This window comes from Bubalus bubalis, chromosome 17 (assembly GCF_019923935.1).
Source record: "Bubalus bubalis isolate 160015118507 breed Murrah chromosome 17, NDDB_SH_1, whole genome shotgun sequence".
In the NCBI taxonomy this organism is placed as follows: domain Eukaryota; kingdom Metazoa; phylum Chordata; class Mammalia; order Artiodactyla; family Bovidae; genus Bubalus; species Bubalus bubalis.
This window is the reverse complement of record NC_059173.1, coordinates 56,858,872-56,872,703: the sequence shown is the minus strand read 5'-3', so window position 1 is coordinate 56,872,703 and position 13,832 is coordinate 56,858,872. Positions and strand designations below refer to the sequence as shown.

General features: G+C 39.2%; 1 protein-coding gene across 6 annotated transcripts in view; it reads left to right on the top strand.

The window, feature by feature from the left end:
* INPP4B (inositol polyphosphate-4-phosphatase type II B) overlaps nt 1–13,832 on the top strand; it is a 458,048-nt gene that overhangs the window by 118,389 nt on the left and 325,827 nt on the right. The window contains exon 2 of one of the 6 annotated variants that reach the window (XM_025267089.3): nt 3,305–3,381. The exons of the other annotated variants lie outside the window; for them this stretch is intronic. The gene's annotated coding sequence lies outside the window, so the exon portion shown is untranslated. The remainder of the gene's footprint in view (nt 1–3,304; nt 3,382–13,832) is intronic. 6 annotated transcript variants of the gene reach the window in all.

The following is a 13,832-nucleotide window of genomic DNA, read 5'->3' as shown; positions in this document are numbered from 1 at the left end:
GCATATAAGTTAAATAAGCAGGGTGACAATATAAGGCCTTGACGTACTCCTTTCCCGATTTGGAACCAGTCTGTTGTTGCATGAACGGTTTTAACTGTTGCTTCCTGACCTGAATACAGATTTCTCAAGAGGCAGGTCAGGTGGTCTGGTGTTCTCAACTCTTGAAGAATTTTCTACAGTTTATTGTGATCCACACAGTCAAAGACTTTGGTGTAGTCAGTGAAGCAGAAGTAGATATTCTCCTGGAATTCTCTTGCTTTTTCGATGATCCAATGGATCAGGCAATTGATCTCTGGTTCCTCTGCCTTGTCTAAATCCAGCTTCAACATCTGGAGGTTCACAGTTCACATACTGTTGAAGCCTGACTTGGAGAATCTTGAGCATTAATTTGCTGACCTGTGAGATGAGGGCAATTGTGTGGTAGTTTGAACATTCTTTGGCATTGCCTTTCTTTGGGATTGGGATGAAAACTGACCTTTTCCAATCCTGTGGCCACTGCTGAGTTTTCTAAATTTGCTGGCAAACTGAGGGCAGCACTTTCACACATCATCTTTTAGGATTTGAAATAGCTCCACTGGAATTCCATCACCTCCACTAGCCTTGTTCGTAGTGATGCCTCATAAGGCGCACTTGACTTCGCATTCCAGGATGTCTGGCTCTAGGTGAGTGATCACACCATCATGGTTATCTGGGTCATGAAGATCTTTTTTGTATAGTTCTTCTGTGTATTCTTGCCACCTCTTCTTAATATCTTCTGCTTCTCTTAGGTCATACCATTTCTGTCCTTTATTGTGCCCATCTTTGCATGAAATAGTCCTTGGTATCTTGAATTTTCTTAAAGAGATCTCTAGTCTTTCCCATTCTGTTGTTTTCCTCTGTTTCTTTGCATTAATCACTGAGGAAGGCTTTCTTATCTCTCCTTGCTATTCTTTGAAACTCTGCATTCAGATGGATATATCTTTCTTTTTCTCCTTTGCCTTTCGCTTCTCTTCTTTTCCCTGGTTGGGTTTCCCTGTTGGCTCAGATGGTAAAGCATCTGCCTGCAATGCGGGAGACCCAGGTTTGATCTCTGTGTTGGAGAGATCCCCTGGAGAAGGAAATGGCAACCCACTCCAGTACTCTTGCCTGGAAAATCCCATGGACAGAGGACCCTGGTAGACTACAGTCCATGGGGTTACAAGGAGTCAGACTGGACTGAATGACTTCACTTATTTTTCTTTCTTTTCTTTTCTCTCTTCTTTTCTCAGCTGTTTGTAAGGCCTCCTGAGACAACTATTTTGCCTTTTTGCATTTCTTTTTCTTGGGGATGGTCATGATCCCTGCCTCCTGTACAGTGTTAGGAACCTCTGTCCATAGTTTTTCAGGCACTCTTCTTTCAGATCTAATCCCATGCGTCCATTTCTCACTTCCACTGTATAATCGTAAAGGATTTGATTTAGGTCATACCTGAATGGTCTAGTGGTTTTCCCTACTTTCTTTAATTTACGTCTGAATTTGCCGATAAGAAATTCATGATCTGAGCCACAGTCAGCTCCCGGTCTTGTTTTTGCTGACTGTATAGAGCTTTTCCATCTTTGGCTGCAAAGAATATAATTAATCTGATTTCTGTATTGACTGTCTGGTGATGTCCATGTGTAGAGTCTTCTCTTGTGTTTTTGGAAGAGGGTGTTTGCTATGACTAGTGCATTCTCTTGACAAAACTCTCTTAGCCTTTACCCTGCTTCATTTTGTACTCCAAGGCCAAATTTACCTGTTACCCCAGGTATCTCTTGACTGCCTACTCTTGCATTCCAGTCCTCTATGATGAAAAGAACATCTTTTTGGGGTGTTAGTTTTAGAAGGTCTTGTAGGTCTTCATAGAACTGTTCAACTTCAGCTTCCTCAGCATTACTGATCTGGGCATAGACTTGGATTACTGTGATATTGAATGGTTTGCCTTGGAAATGGACAGAGATCATTGTTGTTTTTCAAATTGCACCCAATTGCATTTTGGACTCTTTTGTTGACTCAGGGCTACTCCATTTCTTCTAAGGTATTCTTGCCCACAGTAGTAGATATAATGGTCACCAGAATTAAATTCGCCCATTCCAGTCTATTTTAGTTCACTGATTCCTAAAATGTCAATGTTCACTCTTGCCACCTCCTGTTTGACAACTTCCAATTTAACTTGATTCATGGAGCTAACATTCCAGGTTCCTATGCAATATTGTTCTTTACAGAATCGGACTTTATTTCCATACCAGTCACATCCACAACTGGACATTGTTTTCACTTTGGCTCCATCTCTTCATTCTTTCTGGAATTATTTTTCCACTCTTCTTTTTGCAGGTGCAGTGTTGGGATGGGAGTCTTTGCAGTGCCCCCTCCTCACATCTAAAACCCTTGCCCCGTCCCACCCCTATTCATAAGAAGGTCTTCAAGATGAAAGGGTGTTATTCATGAGATGGACCTCACAGTTCACCTTATTGATGTACACTTTGTCCAAATGTGTGGACATGTGTGTATGTGCTCAGCGCTCAGTTGTGTCTGACTCCCTGTGACCTTATGGACTGTTGCCCACCAGGCTCCTCTCTCCATAGGATTTTTCAGGCAAATTTTCTCCTTCAGGGGATCTTCCCCACCCAGGAATTGAACCCACATCTCCTCCATTGGCAGACAGGTTCTTTACCACCGAGTCACATTGATATATACACAGCCACGTAATGAAGCTGTGATTCTGTGTGATAATCATACAACAGAGTTTATAGATGGTCTGCTTGAGATGTAATGTCATGTTTTGGACAATTATAGTTTTCTGATTCTTCCTTTCTTTCTTCTCACAGTTTAGGAAATTGCTGTGATTTAGGATGGGAATATTTAACTTCTGGGTGCAAGTGTGGTGACCCTTGCTACCCTTGAGAGGAGACTGTCCCCTTTTTCTGAACCACTTCTGCTCTTATACATGTACCTAGATCTAGAAAAGAAATATATTCTCCTAGTGCAGTCTCCCCATCTCATAAATGCCTTCCTACTTCATTTTTAGTCTTTTATATTCTGATATCAGAGAGGTCTCAGGAGAAATGTCACATGGAAATGATTTGTTCAGATATTTTAATTAATGACTGACTTTTAATAATGTTTTTTATTGAATTTTAATTTTTTCATTTTGATTTTTCCACTTGGAAAATTAAACAAAAATATTGGCATCATTGCTAATTTAGCTGGGAGTGAGTAAATTAATTTCACTGTGAATTTTTTTGAGCCCTGAGGCTGGTGCTCAAACCAGTATTGACTTGGCATGCCCAACCTGCCTTTTGTGTTTCAGCCTTGATGCAATACTGCAGGTGCTTCATAATGATGAGGACTCTACTTCCCCTCTGACCACTGGCCAAAAATAGTCAGGTAATTGCAGTGCATTTAGCACTTCTGAAAAACTAATACACACTAGTCCTGAATCGCTAAGACTCCCTGTGTTATCCCTATTAAGCTGCTAGGTAAGGAATATTTGTCCTGGTGGCTGACACAAGGTAAATATTCAACAGATATTTGTTGAATATCTTTGGAAAGTTGAAATTAAAGTGACATCAATCATTTCATTTAAATTTAAGCACCCATTTACTTAATTTGAAAAATGTGTTATTTACCATATGACCTCACAATGGAATGGCATTAAACATAATGAAATCAAAAGTCATTACTCATTTTTTTCCTCCTATTTTAAAGATCTAGGCATTTCTAGACCACACATTGGATTGCAGAGAGGTTGCTTCAACATTCTTAGAAGGGAGGACTGGGGCCGTAGCTCCACCAAGAGAAATGAGGAGTTAAAGCAGCTACAGAGAGCATTTAAGCTTGGTGCGTGTGTGTGCTGAGTTGCTTCAGTCGTGTCTGACTCTTTTCGACCCCATGGACTGTAGCCTGCCAGACTGCTCTGTCCATTGGATTCCCAAGGCAAGAATACTGGAGTGGATTGTCATGCCCTCCTCCAAGCACCACCTTTTATGTCATTTCAAGTGGGGAGGATGGAGAAGGAAATGGCAACCCACTCCAGTGTTCTTGCCTGGAGAATCCCAGGGATGAGGGAGACTGGTGGGCTGCCGTCTATGGGGTTGCACAGAGTTGGACACGACTGAAGTGACTTAGCAGCAAGTGGGGAGGAACTTTGCAGAACTTGCTTTGCCTCTCAGAATGTCATTATTCAGCACTTTTATACTAATGCTACTCAATATTGCAACTGTAAAGTTAAAAAGTATTGAGTCCAGTTTAAACCAAATATTTCAATAATGTAGATAGTGTTGGCTTGAATTATTTAATATTTGTCTTAATTTGGTATTTTTTGCTGAGTTTCTAGGACCATAATTCCATTTTGGGAAATCCATTTTGCTAAAAATCTCCCAAGCTCTCTGTTTTATTTGTTAATATTATTTACTGGCTTTTTTTTTTTTTTTAATACTATTGAGTCCTTTTCTGTTCTTGACCTTTTTTACACTATTTTGTTATCATTTTTCATCCAAATATCTCTTACTTCTTTTGTTTATTTGGTTGGGAGTTTGGTTTATGAAAGAGACTTTTATCATTTTCCACTTCATTAATATGTCACTTTTCTTTCTAGTCTCATTTTGGCTTCTTGTCTCATGCTATTTAATGTTTGAGGATATTTGCCTTTTGGATTCTTTCTGTAAGCCTTCTGGTTTCCAGAGTCTCTTTAAATTATGGAATAATAGAGGGCAAGAGTTTTCTAAAGGAAAAAAAAGTGAAATGAAATAAAGCTAATGACCAATTTATCTTGGAGTTCTAATGCTTGGATTTACTTGGGAAGCCCACAGGGCAGATCTACCTTCTCTTCTTGGAAAGGAACAAGGGTGTGTTATTTATGTTTTAGTTCATAAATTCCTAAGCTGTAGAGACAGCTTATTTAAATTACATACCCAGCTCAGCACTATAGAAGGTGATGATAACATTGTCAGATAAATTAAAGCTACTGCTATTAGTGCCATTCTACAGGCCTATTTCCTCCTTGTTGTGACTGTATCTGCATGACTCAATTGGAACTGTGTGTTTGCATTAGCAAACTGAGATGGGCAGCTGAGATGAAAACCACTTAGCCCAAACTGCCCATAGTCACATAAAAGAAAATGAAAGATCTAGAAGTCATTTATCCAAAGGTTCCCTGCCTAAGCTGCTTCCCAGGTGCCTCCATGGTAAAGAATCCACCTACCAATGTAGAAGACGCAGAAGTAGGCTTGATCCCTGGGTCAGGAAGACACCCTGGAGGAGAAAATGGTAGCCCACTACAGTATTCTTGCCTGGAGAATTCCATGGACAGAGGAGCCTGGTGGGTTACAGTCCATGGGGTCGCAGAGTCTGACACGACTGAGTGACTGAACATGCACACATCCCTTCCTAAACTAGGTATACACTAAGAAGGTGAACTGTTAGCAATTGTCGTGTCACACGAGTGTATGTTCCTCAGTTCTTTGTCTCGTCACAACAAAGATCTGGAGCAACGGACATTAAAGCCCTCGGCGCATCACAGCTCTCAGGTCTTGGACAAACCGTGCTACAGCTCTTAGGCAAATCAGTGTTACAGCTCCATTTTATTTAGAAGATAGCAAGAGAATCCAAGACTCAAAGAGAAGAGAGTGGAGGAGTGCGTGGGGAGGGGGGGGAGAGAGAGAGAGAGAGAGAGAGAGAGAGAGAGAGAGCGCGCACACACACACGGGAGAGAGAAAGAGAGTGAGAGTGAGTGAGCGAGAGAGCGCGCGCACACGCGGGAGAGAGAGTCCGTGAGAAAGCACTTTGGCTCCTCCTTTTATGTTTTTTCCTCCACCTGGGCCTGCCCTATGCAAATTGGGCTTAGCCAGGAGTGCTGTTTGTTATGTTTGTTCTGCCTTAAGTCTTCACTCTGGTCCTCGGACCTTCCTTTGACCTTCCTTGTCTTTTAGCCACCGCCATTTTGGACTCCTTTTCCCTATTCTACCTACCTATTCTACCAGTAGGGAAAACGGACAACTGTAAGCTCTAAATCTATGGCAACATAAGCCCTCTATTTCCTTTGATTATTCTGGTTCTTTTGGTCATTGTTAAATCAAACATGTATTACTGTGACTCTGTTTTCTTTTGAAGACCACCAGAAGTTACGGAGCCTGGACAATTTAAGCCTGACTTGAATTAAATGAATGAAATGCCTCTGCTCAGATTCTACATTTTTTGAATTAATATGGCTCTGGTTCATATTTCAGTTTACCACCAAGTATGCACATGTACTGTTCCCAGCCCAAAATGCCATGCCCATGGAGTGGTGTAACCACATCCCCGTATTCACTCTGGGCATTTGATAGGCTTCTATCACAGCTGTATGACTGTATGGTATACATGTTTCTCTACATTTTTTTCTTGTCATTATTTTTTAAATGCTTTATTTTTCAACAGTATTCCCTACCCCCCCCCCCCCCCCACCACTCTGGCTTTTTCTAAAAATCAGGAAATAATTCTGTAACAGTGAATATTGATCCTCCTTATCAAAAAATGCCTTCTTTTTCTAGAGATCTCTCACCTGTAGTGTGCCTTGTAATAGAATCTAATTAGTTATGAGTACATCTGCTACTATGTAAATGTTTCTGCTTCTACTCCTGAATAATATTATGACTTTGCAATGCATATATGCCTCCATAAAGATTTTTTTATTGTGCACATTTCCCCAAATATAAGTGAGTTAGGTGCACTTAAACGTTATTAAGTTGTGAATTTAAGACTTCATAGAAATAAGCAGAACCAAGCAGTTAGCTTGGCTAAGAAGAGCTTATAAAGCACTTCTATATGAATCAAATGAGAGAATGAAATAAGAGACACCAAGAGAACGTTTAATTTTAAACACTCCACCTAGAGTAACTGTTGTTGTATACTAACCAAGTGACACAAAATGGCAGGAAAAAAAAAAAAAAGTTGAAATTGAGGGTTATTTTACATCTTTATATTTTAAAGAAAAACAATCAACATCTTAAGTAATACTAACATTTATCATATTGTCAAACAAAGCTCTGCCCTTGTTGCTTGGGTGACTAATGAGTGTGTTGCTGGAAATGGAGATGATGTTCTTGCTCTGTCTGATATATTTTTTTTTCCCATTGATGTAAATTTACACCTTGCAGAAGTTGTATGCTCATACAAAGTTACTTGGGAACAAATATGATGGAAATAGGAAAACTTGATACACCTGCATTTCCTATTCTGATGCCATCCTTCCAGTTGCTAAACCTTGTAGCTTGGGTAAAGGTCCTATACAACTCTTTATATAAAATATACATTATATAAAAGTTTGCAAGTTTGCATACACACACACACACAAATTTGGATACACACACACACACACACACACACATTTATTTTTTCCCTCCCTCTTAGCTTACCTGTTTTGCAGCCAGGATCTGGCTAGAGTATTTTACTATTAAAGAGACTAATGTTCTCTACACCTGCAAAGTTTTTTTTTTCCTTATTTCTGTGGTTATTTCTCTTTAAATGACTGCTATTCTTCACAAATCAGTGGCTATTTTAGAGAATGTGAGTGGATTAAAACTAATTGATAAGCATTCTAAGAAAGGTAAGCAGATACACTCAATATTAAGAATGGATAAGTGTAGACAACTTGGAAGCATTGAAAATCTCACTGTTAATAAATATTAAGTTGCAGCTTATTACTTAGCAAAACCGATACTCAGTGAGCTATCTGGGACCAGAAATGTAAAAATAATACTTATAATTTTATGTTAAATGTGTATATTGCATTAGTGTTTTCAATATATTTTCACTTGTTTTATTGCTTCTGAGCCCTAATCAAAGGAAAAAGGTAAAAGAAATGTGTTTACTCTCTTTCTCTAGTGGCCCTAGTGGTAAACAACCCATCTGCCAATGCAGGCGACAGAAGAGACACAGGTTCAATCCCTGGGTTGGGAAGATGACCTGGAGAAGGAAATGGCAACCCACTCTAGTATTCTTGCCAGGGGAATCCCACAGGCAGAGGAGCCTGGTAGGCCACAGTCCCAGGGGTCGCAAAGAGTGGGACACAACTGAAGCAACTTAGCACTAGAGATAAATGGTCAAAGAGATTAAGTAGTTTGACTATATTTGCAGTTAATTTGTGGCTAAGCTATCAGTAATAACTAAGGAACTTAACGTTCCAATTGATAAGGAGGTAAGTAGATCAGAATATATGATAAATAAAAGTAAGTATAAAAGGCCTTTGGGATGGTTTGGAGCTATTAGTCATTTTTTTATCCAGTCAGCTGGGAACTCTGATTATGAAATTCACATAAAAAAAAAAAAACAGACAAAATTCAAATTCCCTAGTTTAGTTAAAAACCAATTTATGTTAGTTTGATTTATTACAAGCTTTCAGATATCTAAGCCTTCACAGGTATAGGGATTTACATAAACTCAGAAGCAAAGATTGCTCTTAGAATCCATTAAATAAATGCCCTATTTCTATCTTTCCCTTCATCTCTAGAACATCATGATGTTTGTCATGACAATAAGAAATGCATCCCTTAGAATGGGCTCTGTAGTCTACTCAGTTCTTGAGATCCCTGGTTAATTTACTAGTTAAGATATCAATTTTGGTGTCATCTGTTTGGTGGTATTGGAAAACATCCTCTTTATTCAACAGGTATAAAATTGTTTTACATCAGCTTCTATGCTGCTAACATTCAAATTTCTTCTAACTCAGAATTTTGAGCCGACAGAATGGGAATGAACCCTGTCATCTTACTGATGATTTTTCTTTTAATGAAATCGAGGGATGGATACAATTTTGCATTTTTAATGACGTTGGTTTATACTTGACACACTTAAAGTACTACTGACTCTTAGCTTCACATTTCTCCACTAATAACAGGGTTTCTATCAAAATTTTTATGACAGTATTCCTTTATAAAAATGGTTTATAGAACCTTTGGAATGAGGTGACTAACTATTCCAGTTTTAAAAGCATCCACAAAAGTAATAATCTATTCAGTGTTGGTACTTGCTTTTTATTGGTAATTAAAATGATCTGAAATCAAAATGAGAGTAATAAATAAATAAATAAAGCTCAGTGTCAGAGATCAAGGTAGTAAGCAAGATAGTTCAGATCGACATTAAAAAAACATGAGTGCTTTTTTGGCAAAATTTCTCTATACAAAATGTAGTCTGTTTTGAAATTGTTCTGTATTATGAAAATGTTCATAGTCCTATAAAAATTTCCCTGTAATTTTATTTCAACCCCTTTTGCAAAATGTATGACAATTCTTGTATTTTGGCAGAAGAGGCAGTTGTGTTTTTCATGCACCTTAAGCTGTTATAAACATCCCTACCCTTAAAACAGATTCCTTGATCTTCAGCATACACAGCTACCAAGAGAAATCAAGTACCTAAGAATTGAAAGAGGTGGGGAAAAGGTAGGGAGGGCTTGAAGGAATAAAGGGAGGGTGCTCAAGACCAATCTCTTCTGTTTCTCAAAGTAATAAAATTAAATTTGTCAAGTTTTTGGTAATCAATACTCTCACCTCTTCCTAAGGCCTTTTCTTGTATTCACTTTTCTGAGATTTAACTTTCTAGAATACTGGTAGTAATAATGGTACTACAGATTTTTGAGAGCTTTCCATGAATGAGCTCAAGGTCCTGGGAGTGTGTGTTGCAAACAGAATTGCATTTAACGATCACAGCTACTCTGGAAGGGTCTATCATTTGTATTTTACATGTAATGGATCTGAGGATTAGAGAAGTGTGAGACAAATCCTCATGAATTTGGCACCTTCAAATGATACATATTTATCTTTATTGTTGTTCAGTCACTCAGTCGTGTCTGATTCTGCAGCCCCATGGACTGCAGGCTTCCCTGTCTACCATCTCCCTGAGCTCGCTCAAACTCATGTCCATTGAGTTGGTGATGCCATCAAACCATCCCCTTTTGTCCTCTTCTCCTCTTGCCTTTAATCTTTCCCAGCATCAGGGTCTTTTCCAGTGAGTTGGCTCTTCACATAAGGTGGCCAAAGTATTGCAGCTTCAGCTATAGCATCAGTTCTTCTAATGAATATTCAGGACTGGTTTTCTTTAGGATTGACTGGTTGTATATTCTTGTGTCATGGAGAAGGCAATGGCACCCCACTCCAGTACTCTTGCCTGGAAAATCCCATGGACGGAGTGGCCTGGTGGGCTGCAGTCCATGGGGTCGCTAGGAGTCGGACACGACTGAGCGATTTCACTTTCACTTTTCACTTTAATGCACTGGAGAAGGAAATGGCAACCCACTCCAGTGTTCTTGCCTGGAGAATCCCAGGGACGGGGGAGCCTGGTGGGCTGCTGTCTATGGGGTCGCACAGAGTCAGACACGACTGAAGCGACTTAGCAGCAGCAACAGCAGCAAGGGACTCTCAAGAGTCTTCTCCAACACCATAGTTCAAAAGCAGCAATTCTTCAGCACTCAGCCTTCTTTATGGTCCAACTCTCACATCTATGCATGGCTACTGGAAAAACCACCACTTTGACTGTATGAACCTTTGTTGGCAAATCCAGTCTGCTAAAAAAGTGTGCTATGTAATGTACTGTAGTCACAGGAGGGCATCTTAATCACCTCTGTCATGTAATATAACAATCTTGAGAGTGACATTCTGGCACCTTTGCTATATTCTAGATTAGAAGCAAGTCACAGGTCTTGTCTACTCTCAAGGCAAGGGGATTATTAAAAAGAGGAATACCAGGGATCAGAGATCATGAGGGGCACATTGAGGTCTGTCTACAACATTAAGTAAATTAACCAGGTCACACAGCTGCTAGGATTCAGAACTAAATGTTATTGACTTAAATGTCCATGCATTAACTACCATATTTTCCCATCTACATAAGATCCAAAGGAATTAAAACACAACTGTATATGATTATGGTCTGCATGTACTTGATGAAATACTGTCAATAGTTATTAATATATTGTTAATTAATTAATAAAAATATTATCTGTGCATGATTAGTTTTTAAAAGTATTACTTAAGTGATGTATTTCCACATTTGGAGACATTTGCAATACTAATCTATCCCTTAAAATTAAATATGTATATGTTTTAGCATATCTATTTAGAACAGTAAGTATAGTGTTGCATTAGATACCAAATAGCATCAACATGAAGACAGCAATTATTGCTTTTAAAAATTAATGAGTGGGGTCAAGGGAGATTTTCTAATGAAATACGTGTATTTATATATTCACTAGTAAGCACAGTGGAACCTGTGTAGTGTTTTTCTATATAAAAGGTGTAACTTAATTTTTATTAAAATCTTCCTGTAAAGTAGTGGCGAATGCATTATGAGCTGTGCTTTTAGCTACTAAAGTATGATGTTGTAACTGTGAAGTTTTAGCTGTCTAGGTATTTTTTAGGACTAGAAATGAATAAGCAAAAGAGCTGCAGTTCTTTTTTCTCCAGATGATATTTAAAGGCCTGTTAGAAAAAAAATTCCTTTAGGATTTGATGCCTCCTTTAGGGGGCCTTCAGATTACTTCCTATTTAGTTGCATTGATGGCTAAGAGAGGAGAAACAGAAAGCCTGAGGCCCCTCTACACTGGCAGCTGGAGAGAAGGACCCTACATGGGGTTGTGCTTTTTTAAGGAAGGGGAAGATCCTTACTTAAAGTGACTGCCTCTCTTATCCAGTGTTTTCTCTGTTACCTGTTACAGCATCCAGTAAGTTGGGAAATAAGAGACCCTTAGACTAAGCCTTCCTGTCTTGTTTCTATGGAATGTAGACTGCCTTCCCTGTAGGAGAACCAGTGGGAAAAGGCCCCCCTCTGCTCCCGTCTCTACCAGACACTACAGTTTATATATTTCCAATTAGTAATTTCAGTTAAGAAAATCTCTCCTCTGTCTGATGTGCTTTTTGTGGTATTAAATATATTCTGGTTTAAGAAACTTTTTTTTCAAATTTTTATTGGAGTATAGTTGATTTACAATGTTGTTGTTTCTGCTGTACAGCAAAGTGAATTAGTTACACATCCATCCACTCTTTTTTAGATTCTTTTCCCATATAGGTCATTACAGAGTACTGAGTAGAGTTTCCTGTGCTATACAATAAGTTCTTATTAGTTATCTATTTTATATATAGTAGTGTATATATGAAGAGACTCTCATGTCTAAAGTACATAAATAATAAGGCTCTTCCTTCAGAGGACAGCTTTGTAGCTGCAAAATATATTTTGTAGCATCCTGAGGTATTTCTTCATGTAGCTAATTATAATTTGTTCCCTTTTTACAGTTAAATAGTTGCGTTTTTTCATTTGCCTAAACTATGACTAAGAGGAACAAAAGTCTTTGTTATTTAATAGGATATCAAAGCATGAGAAAATAAGAAACCTATGCAGTGAGGAGTAGATAAGAATCAATGAAACTGCCTTTTTTCTTTAGGAAAAAGTGAAAAAAAAGAGAAGAAAACAGTAAGAAAAACAAAACAAAAACTCTGAATGAAGTTCAGGGAAAGGGATTTAAAAAAAACAAAAAACAGTAAGAAAAAAATACTCTGAAACCAGGAAGCATGGAGGTCACTTGAAACATAATTCACTCTCCTGCACTAAAATAATGTCCCCTTTCAGCTTCCAAATGTGGAGGTGAGAATGAATGAGGTAAGCAAGAGGGCTTAAAGAACTGTTGTGTGAGGGAAGTGCTTTTCGGCAGCCCTGTGAATGCTATTCAGCTGGCAGGTAATGACTGGGGTCTACCACCTAGTCCTGGTAAAAACAACCCATCGTCCAAGGGGAAGAGTAATTCTGTTCATTATTTATTATATTCCCAGGGCCCAACATAATTTTTATGTTTCTTGACTCTTCCATTAGCTCCATAGAAAACAGTACTCATGCCTCTACAGGCTTTAGATAGGAGCCAGGAAAGCATCATTTACAGGACCCTACCTCAATACTTTGTTTTGTTTCTCTTTTGTGCACATAAGCATGGCTATTAAGTCTGTATCAGTCCCAGTCCCAGTAGAAAACAGATGGCACTCGCAATTTAGGATAATTCCAGTAGGGTTTATTTACAGAGAGACTATTTGTGAAGTGGAACCCACAAAGAGTCGTGCAGTAACATGGTTGAATAATGGTAGAGCTGTTCTCATTGCTGGGCCTGAAAGAAAGGAGGAGGGGAACAGTTTCCAGAAAACCGTGAGAAAGACTTGGGTAGAGAAGGCCATGTCGACCAGAAAATATAGCATAATCTAAAAGTTAAAGATTATGCTTTATTCAGTGGACATTCTGAGGACTTCAAGCCCAGGACTCAGCATCTCAGATAACTCTGAGAGTCTATTCTGAAGAGGCAAGGGGAAGCCAGCATATATAGGAATTTTCAACAAGGACCAGGGGTGCTAAGTCACTTCAGTCGTGTCCGACTCTTTGTGACCCCATGGACTGTAGCCCAGCAAGTCCATGGAATTCTCCAGACAAGAATACTGGAGTGGGTTGCCATGCCCTCCTCCAGGGGATCTTCCTGACCCAGGGATCATATCCACATCTCTTATGGTGTCTGCCTGCATTGGCAGGCAGGTTCTTTACCACTAGCACCATCTGGAGAGTCCTAAAGACCAGATACAAGTGAATACAAGTGCAGTCGCTCATTCGTGTCTGACTCTTTGCAACCCCATGGACTGTAGCCTACCAGGCTCCTCTGTCCATGGAATTTTCCAGGCAAGAGTACTGGAGTGGGTTGCCATTGCCTTCTCCAGGGGATCTTCCCAACCCAGGGGTCGAACCTTGGTGTCCTGCATTGCAGGCAGATGTTTTACCATCTGAGCTACCAGGGAAACCCAAAGACCAGATAGTTGAAATCAAAAGATTATTGTTACTTA